This window comes from Paramormyrops kingsleyae, chromosome 12 (assembly GCF_048594095.1).
Source record: "Paramormyrops kingsleyae isolate MSU_618 chromosome 12, PKINGS_0.4, whole genome shotgun sequence".
In the NCBI taxonomy this organism is placed as follows: domain Eukaryota; kingdom Metazoa; phylum Chordata; class Actinopteri; order Osteoglossiformes; family Mormyridae; genus Paramormyrops; species Paramormyrops kingsleyae.
The window spans coordinates 1,135,080-1,141,446 of record NC_132808.1 but is presented as its reverse complement, the minus strand read 5'-3'; the positions used below and the strand labels follow the sequence as shown (position 1 = coordinate 1,141,446).

At 43.5% G+C, this 6,367-nt stretch overlaps 1 long non-coding RNA gene across 1 annotated transcript; it reads right to left on the bottom strand.

Annotated features, from left to right (window-relative positions):
• Positions 1-1,804: 1,804 nt before the first annotated feature.
• Positions 1,805-3,858, bottom strand: LOC140577748 (uncharacterized). The gene is made up of 3 exons (XR_011981879.1): positions 3,738-3,858; positions 2,512-2,880; positions 1,805-2,440 (listed from the first exon to the last, which is right to left on the bottom strand). It is a non-coding gene; the product is annotated as an uncharacterized lncRNA (long non-coding RNA).
• Positions 3,859-6,367: the final 2,509 nt, after the last annotated feature.

Here is a 6,367-nt window from a genome sequence, read left to right as displayed (position 1 = left end):
TCTTGCACTTCCCTTCTCCGTGAAATAGGGAGTGCAGAAGTTGTTAACGGAGGGGGATCCATAAGAGATCCCCGATCAGGACCCGCGACTTTATCTGGGTTGTAAATATCAATATCCTCATCATCTGAGTCCCAGATATTGCCATCCCATCGCTCGGGATCCCAATTAGCTGCTGTTGCAGTAGCAACAAATGCTCTAATTTTTCGCGGACATGGTGTCCGTTTTTTCCTGCCATTGGCTTTTGCTACTTGCATCGCAGCCCGCTCTGCAACCCCCGTTACTTGGTGCAGGCGTTGATGTAAAATATCCACCTGACCCTGTGCCAGGGTCATCCGACCTAATGCCTCAGTCAATTCTCTCATTTGTCCCTCTTTCTCCCTTTCAATCTGGTCTGCGCGCTCATACTGCATTCTGTATGCAGCCAACACGATCCATAGGCGTCTCTGTAGAGCACGCACGGGATCCTTTACAACCGGAACCTTTTTAAGGCACGACAATACCTGCTCAGGCTCGGCTTTTCTCAACGCAGCAGTCCAGGAATCAACAGGCCCTCCACCTTTCCTTATCTCCTGGGCTAACGCAGCAAACTGCGTCTCATCCCACTCAGGGAGCACTTCAGGCTCGGGCGCTGCTATCTTTCTCCTAAACATGTTTGTTCCTTAGTCCTATATCTTTTTCCCCTCAGATCCTGCCGACTACGCCAAAATGTCTTAAAATGGATGAGAGAGGGATATAGGGCTCTCGAAGGAACAAACAGGCACGCTTAGGTTCACTCAAATACACTTTAATAAGTAATACAAAATGACCTCACATTAACACCAATACTGAGCTATCATATTGAAGGCAATGCAAAATAACTCGTACTACAACGGATATCAAATAATATATATCTTATAGCTAATAACATTAGGTGCAAAGGTTTGAATATATATAGAAAATAAGCAATTATACATAAAAGAAGCAAGGAAACATAGAAAGTTACGAAATATCACAAGCGGCGATAATTTACTCGCAACAATCAATGGAAAGCAGAAGCAGTTGCAAAGCTATTTACACTCGGACGTGCTATCATCACCCACCTTCACACATGGACTGGGGAGCCCTTTCAGTCCTGGCAGGAGACCAACACGTGAGTTCCGAGAAAGTGCCGGGCGATGCGCGCTCTATCCCACGGCTGAACTCCGGTCAGTACTGGGTTCTCCCCCTTCCTTTATACTAAATTTAGAGTTGCGTGTGGGCAGGGGGTAAGCTGGCCAGGCTCACTCCTTCCCCCCAGGCAATATATGGTGTTCCAATTCCCCTTTTGTCCGAGTGATTCTGCTTGCGATAACATACTTCAATGGGCGTCCTGGCGCCAGGTGTCTTTGCGCAACACCTCCCTGTTCCCCCCCTACAGGCAATATAGGGTGCTGTATACCGACCCCCCACCCTATCTCCCGAAACCAAGATAAGCATCCTGCATGCCGATCTAATGGCCCAGATGAGCATCCTGGCTTCTTTTATCAGCCCAAGTTATTTACGGCAAAATTAGGTTTTACAGGGGATCGGCAAATAACTTGTTCGTGCAGTGTAGTGACATTTGGGGTGAATCATGGACGATTGATCCAAATTTCAGGATGATTAGTCCACACGCGATCAGAATTAATCCATAATTATAACTTAATATTATAGTAAAAAGGATTAATTCCATATCACGTGGGTGACGTAATCGTCTGTGAATTTATCCTAATACAGACATTCTGACTGAAGTTAGCATGCACTAGCAACCCAATTCTGACTGTTATGAGTTCAGGAGTCTGATGGCTTGAGGAATGAAACTGTTGCAGAATCTGGCTGTTCTGGTCTTAATACTGCAAAGCCTCTTCCCCGAAGGCAGCAGGGAGAACAGACTGTGGTGCGGGTGGGTGGAATCCCCGATGATGTCACGGGCTGTTTTTCAAACCACATGGAGCCACCTGGCTGAGTATGTGGTCAGTCTATTTTAGGTGTTTTAAGTACTAAATGTTTTTTCTTCTCTTGTCTTTCTTTTTGATTCACCCCACCCCCTTCATGAAGTCCCATAAGGTCTCTGCCTTCTTCCTCCTGATGACAGTGCTGCTGTCCTCCACTCTGGCTCAAAGTAAGTCTATGTCTGCATTAATGCATTAATTTTTTTTTTTGACTGGGGTTTCTTAAGAAAAACCTTTCACGTTCACACTGCACCGTGTAAAAGGCAAATGACATAGCTTATGATGCATATTAGCATACAGTGGGGTGAAAATTGTGAAAATTGTGCCACCAAGCACTGCTCAGTCCAGGTCTTACCCAGAGTCAGCGTTCCTTATAAAGATTAAACAATTGCAATCAGAAAGCAACATTCAGTTCAATTTTTGAAATAGAGCATTTTTACAATATTACATTGGCTTAAAATTTCCTCTGATTCCCCCTGGTTGGTGAGCATCTGAAAAAGACATTTAGAGATATTTACAATGTAATAATGAATAATGTAAATTCATGCATTCGGTATGGTACCTGGCTGCTGTTGCACCATGCACTGCCATCCGGACTGTGGGACAAAGGCTCCAGGGTGCCTGCAGGTGTGTCTCTCTGTGCAGAAACTGCTAGCACCAGTACAGCAGCCCATTGTGCTCTGTGAGCCCCCCCCCCCCACTGTGAGTAGAAGGCCTTGGTCTCCAGGTTGAGAGAAGAGGACTCCTTCCACTTCAGCTGCTTCCACACCTGCAGCCAGCCAGCGCCAGGTCATTCTCCTGCTCCATCTGCAGCCATTGGCAGTCAACGGTCTCCAGTCCCTTGCCACCAATGGTCACCTGCACTGCTGCTGCCATGGGCCTCCTCTGGCTGTGCTCCTTGATGTGGCGGCAGCAACAGGAGTCATCCGTCCTACAGGGGCAATGAGAGAGGGTGTGGTTGGAGCTTGCCTGGCCGATGGTGAACCTTGAAGTCATGTCACTGGAAGATGTCCACCCAATGTGCTAGTTGTGCCCAGGGGTTACAGAAGTTTAGCAACCAGGTCAGAAACACGTGGTCTGTCTGTTTGGCCTTTCCAAATCCATCGTGAAAAAAGTGAGGAGGAAAATATGTAACACAAATCAACAGAATGCACAGCTTGTGGAATTACATTTTAGTAAAACAAGCTGCAAAGCAACATTAAATACATCCTTCGTGTCATGCCACAAAGGGAAATTGTCGGTCTACGTTCTTGTAACTAACTTTCATTTCCAGAGTTCAACGATGTCCGTGCTTGCGACTTGCTTATCATAGGAATCGTGTATATATATATATATATTTTCACCTTTCTTTTTTTGTTATTAATCGTATATTACGCCAGCACAATAAGAGTGCGATTACTAAATTAAATTATAAATATACTTAACTAAATGCAACTTTGATTCCCCTTTATAAAAAAATACCATGGCAATAGCTACATTGGCTAATTGCCGGCTTCCTCTCCGCGCAGCGCTCCGCCATTTACAGCCGCTGCGCATGGTGTTTGTTTCCCTCCCTTAGGTTTGGGTACCTGACAGTAAAAGCGTGTCGGATGGCTGATTTAATATTCTCATGAAAACTAGAGGTGTATATTGTTACTGAAACAGATTTTTTTTTTTGGTCGAACTAATGCCAATGGGTGTGTTTGCAGAAACGTTTTATGTAATACCTGTAATTTGTTGGAGGGGAAAAAAAAGTTATTTCATGTTTTCGTTCGAATATCCGATGCGTTACGTAATTATGGAACGTACCTTGTTCCGTTGCCTAGTTACTGGATGCTACTTCGTCGGTTTCTGTCTTACTGCAACATGGCTTGTCCTCAGTGGAGAAACGAAGTTCCTGAGATCACCTTTGATCCCAGAAATGAGCGATTTTACCGCAGACTGTTGGGAGAAGTATGTACTATAAAGATACCGTAGATAATTAAGTTGCAAATTGTCTTGTAGAGTAGAGCAGGGCCGGAGTGGGACTCCTTTTCAGCCCTGGATTTTCAAGCCTTACACCGGCCCACTTTAGTTCAAGACTGACTATATTAAAATAACGTCATTTCCAATTCAGTGCAAATACAGTAGCCTAAGTGTATATGTATAAAATAAAGATTAAAATAAAATGTATTAAACTTTCTAATGACACTATCATGTCTTTTTCAAGGAAACAGCTACTTTATAACAATACAAATATTTTTCATAAATATGAGAACATTAAAGGGTAAATCTCCAACACTATTCTTTAAAACATCACAATGTCCTTTTCTGCAATATCTGAATATATATTCTGTGCAAAATTGTTCACAGATATCCAGTCCTTAAACACAAATAAAGAATAAAACAAGTATTGCACTATTATCTGCAATACTTTTTTTAACCTGTGGTACAACAGCTTACCTGTGTTTTCCACATTGAGAGTCTCTTGCATGGTACAACTGGGTCCTGGCTCTGCGTCTGACACTAAATGAAATTTAAAAAATGGTAATATTTCTCACCACAAATTTCCCCTTTTTAGCTTTCTGATCAAGTTAAGTCAGATTTATTAATGTAGTGAATTATCTGATGTCATTAATTATCTCAGGGCATTTTTCATTGAGCAGGTGTAATATTCATTAATATTAATATTAATTATTCGAATTCTTATATTCACTCAATGACAATCCTACCTGCCCATTCTAGTGTGTTGGGCTCATGACTGGTGCTTGGTAACGTTACGTTGCCTGGCTCTTCACTGTTAGCAGCTAACTGGACTAGAGGCTGCTGCTGCCGAAGAGCTACAGTACAAGAAAAAGTTCGATACATAAGCATGAACGGTGGTTTGCAGACATCGTTGTTTTGCACTGCTCCTAACTAGCTTAACGTTAACTTACCGGCCGTTTCATCGTCTTCATGTGTTGTTGTACTCTCGCTGCCGCTGGATTTAACGAAAAATGTACTCAGCTTAGTACATTTGGCCGTGTCAGTTTCTAGAGCTTTCTTTTTTTAAATTCTGGCCTTTTCAGCGCCACGTTTTCGCTTTTTATTATCCATTTTTCATCTCTCGTGTATCTCTTAACAACTGATTTGGATCTGTTGAGCAAAGTGCCGCTGTCGGGGAAGTCGAATGCTAATTACGTCATCATTAACCTGCAGGCTGTATTCTGCTCATGGGGCTGCGAGAAAATAAATAAAAAGAGTGGAGCTGCGGTAAAATAATGAATAAAAAGAGTGAGGCTATGGTTAAATAAATAAATAAATAAATAAATAAATAAATAAAAAGTGCGACTGCTGTGAGTGCAGGCAGCTATAGGGACACCGGCCCTGGCGGCCAAAAGACGGACCGGCCCACCGGGAATTATCCCGGTCCTCCCGATTAGCCAATCCGGGCCTGGAGTAGAGGTCTGCAACGGGGCGGGACGCCCGCGGGACGCGGCGCGGGTTTACATTTGAGAGTTTCTTGTGCCGGAGCGGGATGTAAAATCAGTCCTGCGCAGACCTCTAGTTGAAATAAACGCAGAGCCGCGCCACAAATTTCAATGTTTCCCTATATTTCTCTCATTTTGACTGTGAAATGTTTCTATTGAGACTGTTTAGATATTTTTGAATTCAGGTCTGTAGCCTAGTTAGATAAATAAATTTGGTACCTTATTTAATTTTTATAAGCCAAGATATTATAGCATTTAAAATGTGTCCGGTATTTTTGGCACACCCTATACTCCAGCAGCCTTGCTTGCGGGATTCAGCAGGTGGGAGCTGGACAAACCATAACAGATGCGGGCGGGAGCAGGTCGAAATATTACACATTTCTGCCGGAGCGGGACAGAAACTTGTGGGAGCGTGCGGGAGCGGGATGAAAAATCAGTCCCGCGCAGACCTCTACTGTAGAGTAGACTCTGGAAAATGGACAATCAATTACATACTGTATGGCAGAAATTCTTAAATTCTTAATGCACTTGTGTTTTTAGGGAGGTTTTGCAAAATGCTTTAAGATGGTGGACATTTTGAGTGGAGAGATATTTGCAGTGAAGGTGATTCCGATAGAGGACTCTGCTGGAATAAAAGAGGTATGTGGTCTGAATCCTGCTTGAAGTCAGCCCCCTCCATAGTTAAATTGCATTTCCCTTATGCTCATTGTGGTAACACGTCTGACATTTCAGAGTCTCCTAGAAGTGGTGATGCTGAAGCTGCTGCAACACCAGCAAGTGGTAAACTTCTCCCATCATGTAGAAGATGATAAATTCATGTACATCTTCATGGAGCTGTGCAGTAGGGGGGTGAGCCCAGCTGTTTCTGGCCTTTGCAGACAGTTTGTTAAGGTTAAGACTCTATGTCGACTCACGCCATCCTTTCTTTTCCCATTCCAGTCGATGCTAGACCTCCTTCAAGAACGTGAAATCCTGAGCAAGCCAGAAGTG